This window comes from Rana temporaria, chromosome 6, assembly GCF_905171775.1.
Source record: "Rana temporaria chromosome 6, aRanTem1.1, whole genome shotgun sequence".
In the NCBI taxonomy this organism is placed as follows: Eukaryota; Metazoa; Chordata; class Amphibia; order Anura; family Ranidae; genus Rana; species Rana temporaria.
In genome coordinates, this window is record NC_053494.1 from 109,100,744 (window position 1) to 109,115,387 (window position 14,644).

Genomic DNA, 14,644 nt, shown 5'->3' on the forward strand with positions numbered 1-14,644 from the left:
GGGGAGAGGACGCCTAGGCTACAGAGAAGAACAAAGCAATGTTAAAAACACGCCTAAAGCTGAGTTTTGCAAACACGTTTAGGTTTGTCAAGTGCTTAGGCATTTATTAGTTCTATTGGCCAGAATATTACTTTATTCTGGCCATTGGAATGGAGGAACACCTATGCACGTGAAGCGTGCTTTGGTAATGTAATACAACTTGGGCACGACAAGCTTTTTTATGACATTACAACGCTTCCCTCCTAAAAGGGCTGACCCTGGGATTTTTCTGCCTCTTAATGATTGTAAACGCCTATGTGTGTTTGGACACATTACAGGCAGCAAAACCACACAACTTATCTAAAAGTGGTGTTTTTAACTCCCCCAAAGGGTAAAGCTCAACTTGTCCCGTCCCCCCCCCCCCCCTTCCGCTGCCACATTTGGCATCTTTTGGAGGAGCAGGTACCTGGTTTTGACAGGTACCCACTCTCATTTGTGGCTCACTTCACTGCAGCAAAGTGAGCCGGAAGGTTGGCCCCTCCCCCCCCACAGCCGGCCCATACACAGAGCGCAGCACGATTCACGCATCCGGAATAGGAAAACGGCGGTAAAGGCTGCAAGGCTTCACTACCAGTTTCCTTGGCTGAGATGGCGGCACCTGCACCAAAGAGCTAATTCAAGAGTCGGCTCAGGATGGGACACCACTGGATGCCTGGACAGGTAAGTGCCTTAATAGTAAAAGTCAGCAGCTACGGTATTTGTAGCTGCTGACTTTTCATTTTTGGACAGAGGCTTTTAAGGCTAGTTGGGTTAAAGCGGTAGTAGAGTCCGCTTTGTGATTTTTTTATTTTTTACTTACAGGTAAGCCTATAATAAAGCTTACCTGTAGGTAAAATGAATATCTCCTAAACCTGCACTGATTAGGACATCACTGGCCCATGTGTTCTGAAGGTTCGGAACGGTATGCCGACCCTTTAGAGCTACTTGTCGGAACCTGAGGGCTCCCGAGCACATGCGCAGGAGTGACGTCATTGCGCCTCCGGCAACTTACAGTGCCGAAGCCCACAAACCCGGACAAAAGACCTGGGGAAGATGCCAGCCCCCTCAGAAGTGACCGAACACCACTGGAAGGGCTTTGTTCTAAGGTGAGTATTTCATAATGTGCTAGTATGCGATGCATACTACCACATTATGCCATTGTCTTATGGATTTGTTTTTTATTCTGCTGCAGTTTACTACCGCTTTAAAGCTGGAATTCTACTTTAGCAAAAGCTGCAGATTTATAAAAGCAACTTTTATAATTACAGTAAAACCTTGGATTGCAAGCATAATTCCTTCTAGAAACATGCTTGTAATCCAAAGCACTTGTATATCAAAGCATTTTTTTACAGGGTATAAAAGAGGAGAGGCATCTCTAATGCCGCGTACACACGACCGTTTTTCGGGTTGTAAAAAATTAAATTTTTAAGGGTCTAGAAAAAAAACGTTTTTTTCAACCCGATCATTAAAACGGCCTTGCCTACACATGATCGTGAAAAAAAAATGCTCTAGCAAAGCGCGGTGACGTACAACACGTACGACGGCAATATAAAGGTGAAGTTCCATTCGTATGGCGCCACCCTTTGGGCTGCTTGCGCTGATTTCGTGTTAGTAAAAGACGATTTGCGCTTTTCAGTCTGTTACCGCGTGATGAATGTGCTTAATCCATTACGAACGGTAATTTTACCACAACGAGCGCTTCCGTCTCATTACTTGCTTCTGAGCATGCGCGTTTTTTTCACGTCATAAAAGCCCACACACGACGTTAAAAACTACGTGAAAAATTAGAGCATGTTCGAAATTTTTACATCGTGAAACATGCTCTGAAGCCCACACACAATCGTTTTTAATGACATTAAAAAAAACGTGATTTTTTACAACCCGAAAAACGGTCGTGTGTACGCGGCATAAGTGTAGCAATAAATGTTGTACCTTCATTAAATGTAACCATATTGCTACACTTAGAGTCTCCTCTCTTCTTTTTTATACTCAGTTGTGACATGACATTACTCTTAAATCAAGACATCGCTTGTATATCAAGGCTAAATGTATTAAAACATTTTTGCTTGTCTTGCAAAACGCTCTCAAACCAAGTTACTCTCAAACCAAGGTTTTACCGTACATTAAAGGGGTTTTCCACCTTTTTTTTAAGTTTATTAAAAGTCAGCAGCTACAAAAAGTGTAGCTGCTGGCTTTTAATAAACTGACACTTACCGGCTCCAGCGACGCGCCGGCCGGGGCTCCGCTCCTCGCCCCCCCTCGCCGTCTTCATTCTTAGTGTGGGCACCCAGCAGTGCCAGCTTTCGGCTTCACGGCCGGGCACCCACTGCGCATGCGTGAGCGGCAGTGCGCATGCGCGAGCGGCGCGGCACCATCCGATTGGACAGGCGCTCGCCTACAGGGAGGGGCTATGAAAAGGCGATTAAGCTAATCGCCTTTCCAGCCCCTCGGCGGAAGGAGGAAGTGGGACAGGAAGTCCCCTTCTCCTGAAGCCCCCACTCCCCCCCCCCAAAAAAATGACATGCCAAATGTGGCATGTAAGGGGGCGAGGAGTGGGTTAAGCGCAAGTTCAATTTTTAGGTGGAACTCCTCTTCAACATGTCAAAGCTCACAGGAGGTGTCAGGGATTGGGTAGAGATCTGTGCTGTTCGTTAAAATGTGATTGTAGAAATTTGGTGTTTCCTGCCTTGGAAAGGTTAGTGATTTCATTTCGGCTGACACACTTTCTTCTGATGAGAAGGAAACCACAAGGGCTGCACCTCTGTACTACAAGAGGCAACTGACAGCCCCGCCCACATGATCCTCTCCACCAATGTCCGCGCAGAGGAGGCGTGATTGTTGCCATCTGAAATGTCATAACAAGAGGAAGTCGCTGAGATCACTGTCGTGCTGATTTTCCTGCAGTGATCGCTGAGGATCGGGATTCATACTTCCCTGAAATCTGCTCTGTGCTGGATGCTTTGTTATACTGAGTACAACCATTTTCTCCAGCCTGCCTCTCGTTCTGTGCGGTGATCACCTCCTCCCTGCCCTGGCCATGAAGATCCTGTAGTATTCTCTGTGCCTGCCATCCATGTATTCGGTGCTGTGTATGCACTTCAGCAACTAGTCATTAGACTTGGCAGGGGGAGGATCTTGTACTTCTCAGGCTGGAATTTCATTAGGAGGAAATCTGTCATAGTGCACAGGAAGCTCTCCGAGGGAGGAGGACACACGGATCATTCTGCAAGGTACTGGGCTGGGGGACAGGAAGGTATATTATATATAATGTATGTATGAGATGCTAGTCTTATCTCCTAGCACTCAGATTGTGTCTCATTCCCATCCCTGGATTTTGAAGAATCCTGTAAAAATGGCATCATATTTTATTGCTTTATTCTCTGTTACTTTAGATTTTGCTGTCTTTGTAAACAGAAACATTCAGCTGAATCTGGAGTAGTTAAAGTAAACCTTCCCTTTTAATATTGGTCTATTCTGGCTTGCAACCCTGCCCAAGTTTAAAACCCCTCCCGGTCCTTTAAGTGTTCTAAACGCCAGGAGGTGGGCATTCGGCTCATGTGACCGCTGTGATTGGCTGTCACGTGATCAAAAGCTCCCAATCTTTCTGGTGACCTAACCGCCGGCTGCTGTACTGGGAGCGCGCTCTCAGCGCGGTAAGTAGTTTGCACAAGGCCGCCTATATGTGGCCGTTTGGCGTGAAGGTCCACACACGGAGAGGCCACATATGTTTAACTGGCCTGAAGAGGTTAAAGTGATTGTAAACGATCACCTTGTAAAACAGCCCAATCAGTTTAAAACGGAAACAAACAGTAAAACATTTGTGTATAGGTACACCCCCCCCCCTTTTTATGGCTGCATTCACACCTAGGCGTAGGCAATAGCGTCGTTTTCCGGCGGTTTTTTTAGGCGTTTTTTTCGCGCGTATTCATGCTAATATGCGCGTTTGCATACAGCGTTGTCCGACGTTTTTGTACTTAGACGTTTTTTTTTTAGCCAATAGGAAAAACTATCATCTTTTCATCACTTGTTGCTATGTTGGTAGATTTTTTAAATCTTCTGCATGGGCGACAAGTTCTATTGACAAAACGCCTGTAGCAAACGCTTGTTGTCGCGCAATACGCGCGTATCTGGCGTTTTACATTGATTTCAATGGAAAACCAAAAACGCTCAAATACGCGCATATCGCGCGTATTGCGCGACAGAAAAGGGTCCAGAACTTCTTTTGACTACAGGCGATGCGCGTCAGGCGCATCAGCGTTCAGATGTGAACCATCCCCATTGACTTTCATTGCTTTTCGTCCCTCTGGCGTTTGTTCGCGTCGCGCTACATGCGACAAAACGCGAAGGTGTGAATGGGGTCTTAAACTAATCACTGCCCCCTCTATTCTAAGCTGCATAAGAGCTGGGGGGAGGAAGAGGAGGAGAAGCAACAGTACACTGAGCTTCCCAGTGAATGGCTATGCATGGGGGGGGGTGTCAGGACAAGTCTGATCATTGGGGGAGAGCTCACAGCTAGAGAACTGATCATGCTGTGTTCTCCACTTTAGTGTGGTCAGTTTTAATAGGCAAGCAGAGGGACTGGCAAGAACACCGGGGATTTTACACAAAGGAAGCAATACAAAGAGCAGAATACTTTTTCTACATGGTACAGCAGGCACATATCAGGAATCTAAAAAACACTGATTTATTTTTCATTTTAACTTTTTTTTTTTTAAATGCCTCTGCCCCATGCTGCCATTTGTGCCTAGGCAAGAAGGACTTGTTCTGCACCTATGGTCACCTGGATTATCCCCAAAACATATCCCAGGAGGCTGCAGGAGTAGAGTAGAGGTACAGAGCAGCTGGAGAGTGGAGCTGCAAACTTCATCGGGGGCCTGCCTGACCCTGGAGAAGAAAGGCGGACTCCCAAAGACATCACAGGGTAGGATGGTGGCTGGGGACCTGGTGTGTAGCAGCAGTGCCTTTACAGGGGAATAACACTCGATTTACTGGGTAGGTGAGTGTGTGAAGACTTTTGGAGCACCTGTGCATCCCATGGCACGGAGCACCTGTGCATCCCATGGCACGGAGCACCTGTGCATCCCAGGGCACGGGTCACCGGTGCATGCCACGGCACTGGTCACCGGTGCATCCCACGGCACGGGTCACCGGTGCATCCCACGGCACGGGTCACCGGTGCATCCCACGGCACGGGTCACTTGTGCATCCCAGGGCACGGGTCACTTGTGCTTCCCAGGGCACGGGTCACTTGTGCATCCCAGGGCACGGGTCACTTGTGCATCCCACGGCACGGTTCACCGGTGCATCCCACGGCACGGGTCACCGGTGCATCCCACGGCACGGGTCACTGGTGCATCCCAGGTCACGGGTCACTTGTGCTTCCCAGGGCACGGGTCACCTGTGCTTCCCAGGGCACGGGTCACCTGTGCATCCCAGGGCACGGGTCACCTGTGCATCCCATGGCACGGGTCACCTGTGCATCCCACGGCACGGGTCACCTGTGCATCCCATGTGGAAAAAGACAGCCCTTTGGATGAGTGTACGGATAGGTGTGTCCATGTGAATAAGGCCTAAAAGGAATCTGTTTTGATGCCAAGAATCCCCCCCCCCCCTCCCAACACTTACCTGAATCCTGTATCAATCCAGCTCTGTTACAAAAGAGAAATCGCTAAAATCGCTGGCGGGGGACTTCCAAAGAGAAGAGCCAGAGCCTCTCTGTGCAATACCATTGCACGGATTAGGTGAGCATAAGATATTTATATTATTTATTTAGAAAACCAGGGGTGCAAGCTGTCAGAATAGAATAGCCGGCAACAGAAAATTCATCCGTCCGTACGGTTTATCATGGTTGGATTAATCGATTAGTTTGTAAAGCCCAGCAGTAATCATTCACTTTACCAAGTGAACAGCAATGATCTCTTTAGCAAACCAAGCCCATTAAAACTGTGCAAGTCATGTTGGGACTTGCAGTGAATACTGACTATCCCCTGAAACGCTGCAGCACTGATTTCTCCGTAGTGTGAGGGTCTACCTTACTGGATACAGGGTAAAAGACTAAACTCTTCCTTTAGGTACAGTAGAGAAGGGTTACAGCTTCTGTTTTTATTAATATTCCTTTGGGAGTTTTCATCTCTTCATGTCACAACAATAGGTGATCAGGAAAGAGACACCATCACTGGTGAAACGTTTCCCTTTTCTATCCCATGCAAATGTTTTCTCTGGAGATCTACTTTAGAAATAGTCACCAATTTAGGGCCAGATTCACATACATTTGCGGCCGTGTAACGTAACCTGTTTACGATACACCGCCGCAAGTTTCCAGTTTTAGTGCCCGATCCACAAAGCACTTACCTGGAAACTTGCGGCGGTGTATCGTAAATATGTCCGGCGCAAGGCGGGCCAATTCAAATGAGCGTGTGCCATTTAAATTAGGCACGCTCCCGCGCCGGACCTACTGCGCATGCTCCGTTTCGCAATTCCCGCCGTGCTTTGCGCGCAGTGACGTCATTTTTTCGAACGGCGACGCGCGTAGCGTAATTCCGTATTCCTGGACGGCTTACGCAAACGACGTTCATTTTTAAATTTCGACGCAGGAACGACGGCCATACTTTAGACAGCAATACATTTGCTGACTAAAGTTAGGACACCAAAAACGACGACTAACTTTGCGACGGGAAACTAGACTAGCGGCGATGTATCGAACGCGAAAATCCGTTGTGGATCGCCGTAACTCCTAATTTGCATACCCGACGCTGGTTTACGACGCAAACTCCCCCCAGCGGCGGCCGCGGTACTGCATCCTAAGATCCGACAGTGTAAAACAATTACACCTGTCGGATCTTAGGGATATCTATGCGTAACTGATTCTATGAATCAGTCGCATAGATAGAAACAGAGATACGACGGCGTATCAGGAGATACACCGTCGTATCCCTTTTGTGAATCTGGCCCTTAATTCTTAGGCTGGCCATACATTATACAATCTGATTATACATTCTCCATGCAATTTTATTTAGAGTTAACTAAACTTTGTATAATCAGGACAAATCTTAAATAATCTATTCGATTAATATCAAATCAGATTGTTAGTTGACGGTGGATCAAAAAGAGATTGTCATTTTATAGTGGAAAGTTATGTTGTGAATATTCTTTGCCGGTATTAATATTAATGCTTGGGTTTCATCCAACATCCACAATATAACCACTGTTTTTAATAAAGGTTATGAGTGATAAAACAAGCCTATCCTATGTTACTTGGCCATGCTCTGTTTCTGTGTATGGCAAACATGCATAATAAGAACACCACACAAATATTTTCTCTGACTTTTTTATAGAACCGCACAGAAGATACTTGTTTGGCAGCTGTGGTCATTGGCCTACTTTGATCATTACGAGACTTCCTGGCAAAGGTTAGTGTACGATATGCACCTGCTTTCATCATAATACTGCATTTAACATCATTAACCACTTGCTGGTCAAAGACCAGGCCACTTTTTGCGATTCGGCACTGCGTCGCTTTAACTGACAATTGCGCGGTCGCAGCTCCCAAACAAAATTGGCGTCCTTTTTTTCCCACAAATAGATTTATTTTGTTGGTATTTGATCATAACTTTTTAGTTTTTGCGCTATAAACAAAAATAGAGCGACAATTTTGAAAAAAAATAATATTTTTTACTTTTTGGTATAATAAATATCCCCCAAAAATATATAAAAAAATTTTTTTTTTCCTCAGTTTAGGCTGATATGTATTCTTCCACATATTTTTCGTAAAAAAAATCGCAATAAGCGTTTATTGATTGGTTTGCACAAAAGTTATAGCGGTTACAAAATAGGGCATAGTTTTATGGCATTTTTATTAATATTTTTTTTTTTACTAGTAATGACGGCGATCAGCGATTTTTTTATCGGTACTGGGACATTATGGCAGACACTTCAGACACTTTTTACACATTTTTGGGACCATTGGCCTTTTTATAGCGATCAGTGCTATAAAAATGCATTGGTTACTATAAAAATGCCACTGGCAGGGAAGGGGTTAACACTAGGGGGCGAGGAAGGGGTTAAGTATGTTCCCTGGGTGTGTTCTAACTGAAGGGGGGTGGGACTGACTAGGGGAAATGACTGATCGCTGTTCATACATTGTATGAAAAGACGGTCAGGCATTTCTCCCCCTGACAGGACCGGGAGCTGTGTGTTTACACACACAGCTCCCGGGTTCTCGCTCTGTAACGAGCGATCACGGGTGCCCGGCGGTGATCGCGACCGCCGGGCACGTGCGTAGGCGTCAGGGGTGAGAGGGGGGCGCGCTTGCGTGCCCCTATTGGCTGCTCGGCAAGATGATGTATAGCTACGTGATCTCGCCCAGCAGAGCCGACCTGCCGCCGTATAACTGCGGCGGCTGGTCGGCAAGCAGTTAATGTAGATGTAAACCTGACTGACTGTTCTGAAAAGAAATTGGACTACAAACTAGGAAATTTTGACTTTTAGAGGCACACATGTAAATATTGTAAAACGCTAATGCCGTGTACAATCGTGTGTGGGCAAAACGTCGTTTTATGTCTTCTGAAAAACGACAAAAAAAAAATTCGAACATGCTTCAATTTTTTATGTTGTTTTTCAAAACGTCGTTTTTTGTGTCATAAAAAATTATCGTGTGTGGGCTAAAACGACGTTTAAAACAACGTTTTTAAACCCGCGCATGCTCAGAAGCAAGTTATGACGCGAGCTTAAATGGAACAGAGTGCTGTTGTACGTGCTGTACATAACCGCGTTTTGCTAGAGCATTTTGAAAAAACGATGGTGTGTAGGCAACGTCGTTTTTTAAAATGAAGTTTGAAAAATTTCGTTTTTTTTCATGAGAAAAAACAACATTTTTTTACAAGACAAAAAACTACCGTATGTACGCGGCATAAGGGTTTTTATTAGGGTTGTCCAGATACCGATATCGGTATCGGGACCGATACCGAGTATTTGCGGGAGTACTCGTACTCGCGCAAATACCCCCGATACCTAAATAGAATACTCCCCCCCCCCTTTCCCCCCCGCCGCTGCCGCCGCATCGCGCCGCCGCATCGAGGGACATGGCTAGAGGGACATTGCTGCATATGTGAGGGACATGGCTAGAGGGACATTGCTGCATATGTGAGGGACATGGCTGCATATGTGAGGGACACGGCTAGAGGGACATGGCTGCATATGTGAGGGACATGGCTAGAGGGACATTGCTGCATATGTGAGGGACATGGCTAGAGGGACATTGCTGCATATGTGAGGGACATGGCTAGAGGGACATTGCTGCATATGTGAGGGACATGGCTAGAGGGACATTGCTGCATATGTGAGGGACATGGCTAGAGGGACATGGCTGCATATGTGAGGGACATGGCTAGAGGGACATGGCTGCATATGTGAGGGACATGGCTAGAGGGACATGGCTGCATATGTGAGGGACATGGCTAGAGGGACATGGCTGCATATGGGGGGGACATGGCTGCATATGGGGGGGACATGGCTGCATTTGGGGACACATTTAAAAGAAGTATCGGTATTCGGTATCGGCGACTACTTGAAAAAAAGTATCGGTACTTGTACTCGGTCCTAAAAAAGTGGTATCGGGACAACCCTAGTTTTTATTGTAGAAAGTTCATTAAGAAAAAACAATTATACAGATAAAATTGTATATAACAACATTATTAACTGGCCCCCTCCAGTTTTATCGTAGTAATTCCAATAGTATACAGTTATATTGTAGATTGAGTAAATACAATAGGTAGTGAAAACGTAGCTAATACAAGTATGGAACAGATAACCGTGAAGAGGGTCCAGATGTAGGAAAAAACGTGCTCTACATGTTACTCATGCTCCTGAAGAAGCGTTCCCTATAATGTGTATCTATTAAAATATATAAAAAGAGTAAATAAACATATTTTAATAACAAAAGAATAAAAATACAAATAAAGTAATGTGTATTAATATTTGCTGATGTGCAGTACAGTAACTACAGAGAAAGCTCTCGTCCAAACCCCAGAGAGCAAATAGGCTAAACCCCCCAGTTGAGACACACAAGTATAATGTAATATGAGAATGTTAATTAAAATTCGTTTTTCAGCACATTTTTTGTGCTGAAAATGCTCCCCTCGGCTTATACTCGAGTCACCTTGTTGCGCCTCATCTCCCAGACTTTGAGGACCGGATACCAGATGGCCGTAGGTCCCCTGGATCCCAAACTTCCTCTTTCTTTTCAAAGCCGGGCACCCGTTCCATAGACTCCCATGTTAAATGGTAATTTCTTCAGTGATTTTGGGGACCCGGTACCGACCGGTCGTAGGTCCCCTGGACCCGGAACTTGGCACACATGTAGCCCCATTTCTTCTCTACAAGTGTGCAGACCTACGGCTGGGGAGCACCGATTTTTCAAAGTCGGCACCTCTTCCATAGACTCCCATGTTAAACGTCATTCTAGGCATGGGCACAGTGAGGCATGGGCACAGTGAGGCATGCACATGGACACAGTGAGGCATGCAGATGGACACCCTAGGCTTATACTCGAGTCAATACGTTTCCCCAGTTTTTTGTGGTAAAATTAGGTGCCTTGGCTTATATTCGGGTCAGCTTATACTCGAGTGTATATACAGTACATCGCCCATGTGCTAATAAAATTAATATATTAACAAGATATATAATACTCACAAAACAAAGACAGTGGCATTATATGAAAACGTATTGCCAGTCAGGGATGGATAATCTGTGGGTAGGGGTAAGGAATAGTTTAATGTAGCATTGCAATAGCATATATATCCGTATGTGAGACTAGTAAATTGAGTATAGTCTATAATGGGGTAAGGAAAAAAGAGATGCTCACCATAATGATGCAGTCATAAAAAGAATGTACAATTTGCTGATAAGCAAAATAGGAGGGGACGAAGATAAATCCAGGAAAGACTCAACTATTGGAATAAGATAGTATAAATTGGTATGGTAAACCAGTATATATTGGGCAGAAGGACCAAGGTCCAACATAGTGCCTAGTGTTGTGCTCAGAGCCTGAGGATAAAGAGGAAAAATATATATTGAACAGCATTAGTTATAAGAAACATAACTGCATAGTGTGGCTTTAGCAGACATACCCACATGTTGGTGGTAGCAGTAGTTGCCTCCGCGTCTGAGTGGCGGTGTGTAGGAGTCTCCTGTGTCCCCAGTAGTAATCTGGCATACAGGAGCAGTGAGCTCCGTATATGTGTGTCTCTGCCGGAAGTGCATCTGCCAGCCTGACTTGACAGTTAGCTATTTTAGTTTTTATGTTTTTTTTAATGGACTGGGACAAAAATTTGGCCCTGGACTTTCTCCAGCCCACTTTAATTCAATAAAATGCTGCCCCCCCCCTTAAAAATAAATATCACGCCCACCAAAAGGCCCCTACATCCATTATTGTATATCATGAAAGGGTGAGAGAGAGAGAGCGTGAGGGAAAGAGAGAGAGAGGAGGGGGGGGCTAAGGGAGAGGGAGTGAGGGAGGGGGGGGGCTAAGGGAGAGGGAGTGAGAGAGGGGGATGAGTGTAGGATCCCTTTCACACTCAGGCATTTTTCAGGTGCTTTTGGGCTAAAAATAGCGCCTGAAAAACGCCTCCCCTGCAGTCCCAGTGTGAACGCCTGCTTTCACACTCGGGCGGGGTGTTAAAAAAATCCTGCAAGCAACATCTTTGTAAATGAATGGCCACAGCTGCTGAAGCACCTGCAAGGCACTTCGGCAGCAGCAATATACGGACGCATTTAACCTTTAATTCAACCGCTTGCAGGCGTTAAAAGTGCCCGCTAGAGGCTGAATAGCGCCACTAAAACGACAGTAAAATGCTGCTAAAACTAGCAGCGTTTTACCGTCAACCCCCGCCCCAGTGTGAAAGCAGCCTAAGAGTCAGGGAGTGAATAAGACAGAGGAGGGGGCTGAGAGACGGGGGGAGGGGGCTGAGAGACAGAGGAGGGGGTAGAAAGAAGGGGGGTCTGAGAGACAGTGGTGGGTCTGAGAGACAGTGGTGGGTCTGAGAGACAGTGGGGGGGCTAAGAGACAGAGGAGGGGGCTGATGAGGGGGGGTCTGAGAAACAGTGGGGGGGCTGAGAGACAGAGGAGGGGGCAGAAGGGGGGGTGAGAGACATGGGGGAGATTGAGAGACAGAGGGGAGGGCTGAGACAGACCACGTAGCACTGTCCCTCTCTGCAGTCCCTCCTCTTTTCAAACCCCCCCACTCCCCCCGCCGCTGTCTCATTGTGCTGGCATGTTTGTGTAGGATGCTGGGTACCTGATGGCCAGCAGTGGCAGCGCAGAGTCTCCCTCTTGATTGGGGGTGCTCTCACGGCTCAGCTCCTTCCTGCGGCTCCTTGGAAGCCTCCGCCTCCCGCATGTTCTCTTCCTCTGGGCTCCCAGTCAGCCTGTCCTCCGCCCTGGGCCGCACTGTTCCTGGAGCAGAGAGGATGTGGAGGAATTGAGGTTCTGGGAGCGCTGGGGTGTCCGCGATCGTTCCTGTTCGCCTCTTCAGTGATCAGGGAGGGGGGGGGAGCTCTTCTCCCTCCTCGGCTTTTACATCCAACTGGCCTCCTGGCTGGCCACCTTACCCGAATCCCCACCCCTGTTTGCTGCCACGCTCCTGCCGAAGTCTGCATTTAAAAACAGCCCACTGAGCCATCGGCCCACCGGGATACTCCCGATTGTCCCGATGGCCAGTACATGCCTAATTGTGCCTGTGCAAAACCTTAAGACCTCTTCGTTATGCACTTTGTTATGCGGTGACAACCCTCTTCCCTTGTTTCCCACAATTTCTTGCCTGTATATTACCCAGTCACAGGTTTCCCAGGCTCGAACATCTGTCCCAAACTGCAGGTAATGGCTCTGTGTGTGGCTCCATGCGATCTGCCGATGGCATAACCCGGTCATTCCAACAGCAAGTATCCGCAGATTTTTGCTGCAGGAATCCGGCAGCCACAACTAACCTGCCATGGGAAATGGGCCTAGGTAAGTTAGAGGATGAGCATGAAAGACAGGGAATTCGCATCTGGACACTTTAGAAAAAAAAAAAATTTGGATACTGTAGGTTATTCTTGCAAAACAGGCATTGACTCAAAAATGATTTGTTACATATGTAAGCAGCCTTATAATTTAGCCTAAAATAGAATAAAATATCTTTAGTAAATATATATAATTATAGCAGGACTAGTCTACCAATAAAGCAGCTTGGATGTTCTGTATTTATTCAGACGTTTTCCATGTGGTTCTTGCATCCAGAGTTGTTGACGTGGTCTCATGTTTTTCTGAAAATTGAAGGCTTGCTGAGTTATTCTTGGATTATTCCTAACGTGTTGTGAATCATGTCTTGTTATATGTTCCCAGCCCATAGGCAAAGATGTATTCCAAATTCAAATTAACTGTTTAGACACATTTTACTCTTACAATTTTGGGTGACAGATAAAGAATATTACATACTGTACCATCTACTGTGTAACATACGTGTAGCACTACCCCCGAAGGAGCTGCTGAGTATTTTTGGGTGGCATGTTACCTCTATCTTCTCGCTGTCCAGGGTGAAAAGAGAGTCCGAAATATCCCAATGTCCACACAATGCACTTCTTTTTCTGGGATTTATTTGCAGAACTTTAGTAGAAAATAAGTAAAGGGGTGGAATGGTAGGTAGGTTCAGTGCATAATCACAAATAGGAAACACTCCTGCTTCCAGCAAATGGTTCTCGTCGCCACTCTAGCCAGAGTGGGTATTGCTCACCCGTATAGGTTCCTCTCACTGGCCTAGCAGCCGGGATGGCGCACGGAATAAAGTACAGTCTCTGCCACAGACAGGGCCGGACTGGGAATGAAAACCAGCCCTGGAAATAATTTCATACCAGCCCCACAGCATTAATATACCAGCCCAAAAAAAAGCGAGAAATCCATGAGAGAGCCAGAGAGGGGCCGGGCTGCAATGGTGAGAGAGGGTGCAACGGCGAGAGAGAGAGAGGGTGCAACGGCGAGAGAGAAAGGGTGCAACGGCGAGAGCAGAGGCGTTTCTACTGAAACTGCGCCCCTGTCAAAACATTTGAAACCCATCTTTCAGATAACCATAACAAAAAAAAAAACACCCAAGCTTGCAGTAATATCAGCACCCATAAATATGGCCTTACCAGCACCCATAAATATGGCCTTACCAGCACCCATAAATATGGCCTTACCAGCACCCATAAATTCAGCAATATCAGCACCCATAAATTCAGCAATATCAGCACCCATAAATTCAGCAATATCAGCACCCATAAATTCAGCAATATCAGCATGGTCAGGGACAGGCAGCAGTGCAGGGGGTGTTTCCTTGTAATGGATACAGTCCTCTGCCAATGCTGCGCCAGTGCCTCTGACACTGTACAGGGGGAGAGAGGGAGTAGGATCACCAGCGGCCCCGTCTGCTTAGCACACACGCACAATCACACATGATGATGACTTTAAGGCCTCTTTCACACTGGGGCGGTGGGGGCATCGGCAGTAAAGCGCCGCTATTTTTAGCGGCACTATTCAGTCGCTAGCGGGGTGCTTTTAATGGCCGCAAAGTGTCACTTTGATTCCAATGGGCAGGGGCGCTTTAGGAGCCGCTCC

General features: G+C 46.6%; 1 protein-coding gene across 3 annotated transcripts in view; it reads left to right on the forward strand.

Moving 5' to 3' along the window:
* The first annotated feature begins 2,866 nt into the window (after positions 1-2,866).
* INPP1 (inositol polyphosphate-1-phosphatase) overlaps positions 2,867-14,644 on the forward strand; it is a 68,831-nt gene continuing 57,053 nt past the window's right edge. Inside the window, exons 1-2 of one of the 3 annotated variants that reach the window (XM_040357167.1) lie at positions 2,867-3,271; positions 7,353-7,427. The gene's annotated coding sequence lies outside the window, so the exon portion shown is untranslated. Of the gene's footprint in view, positions 3,272-4,823; positions 4,940-7,352; positions 7,428-14,644 lie in introns of those variants that run through there. The other 2 variants (XM_040357166.1, XM_040357168.1) reach the window with 2 other exon arrangements.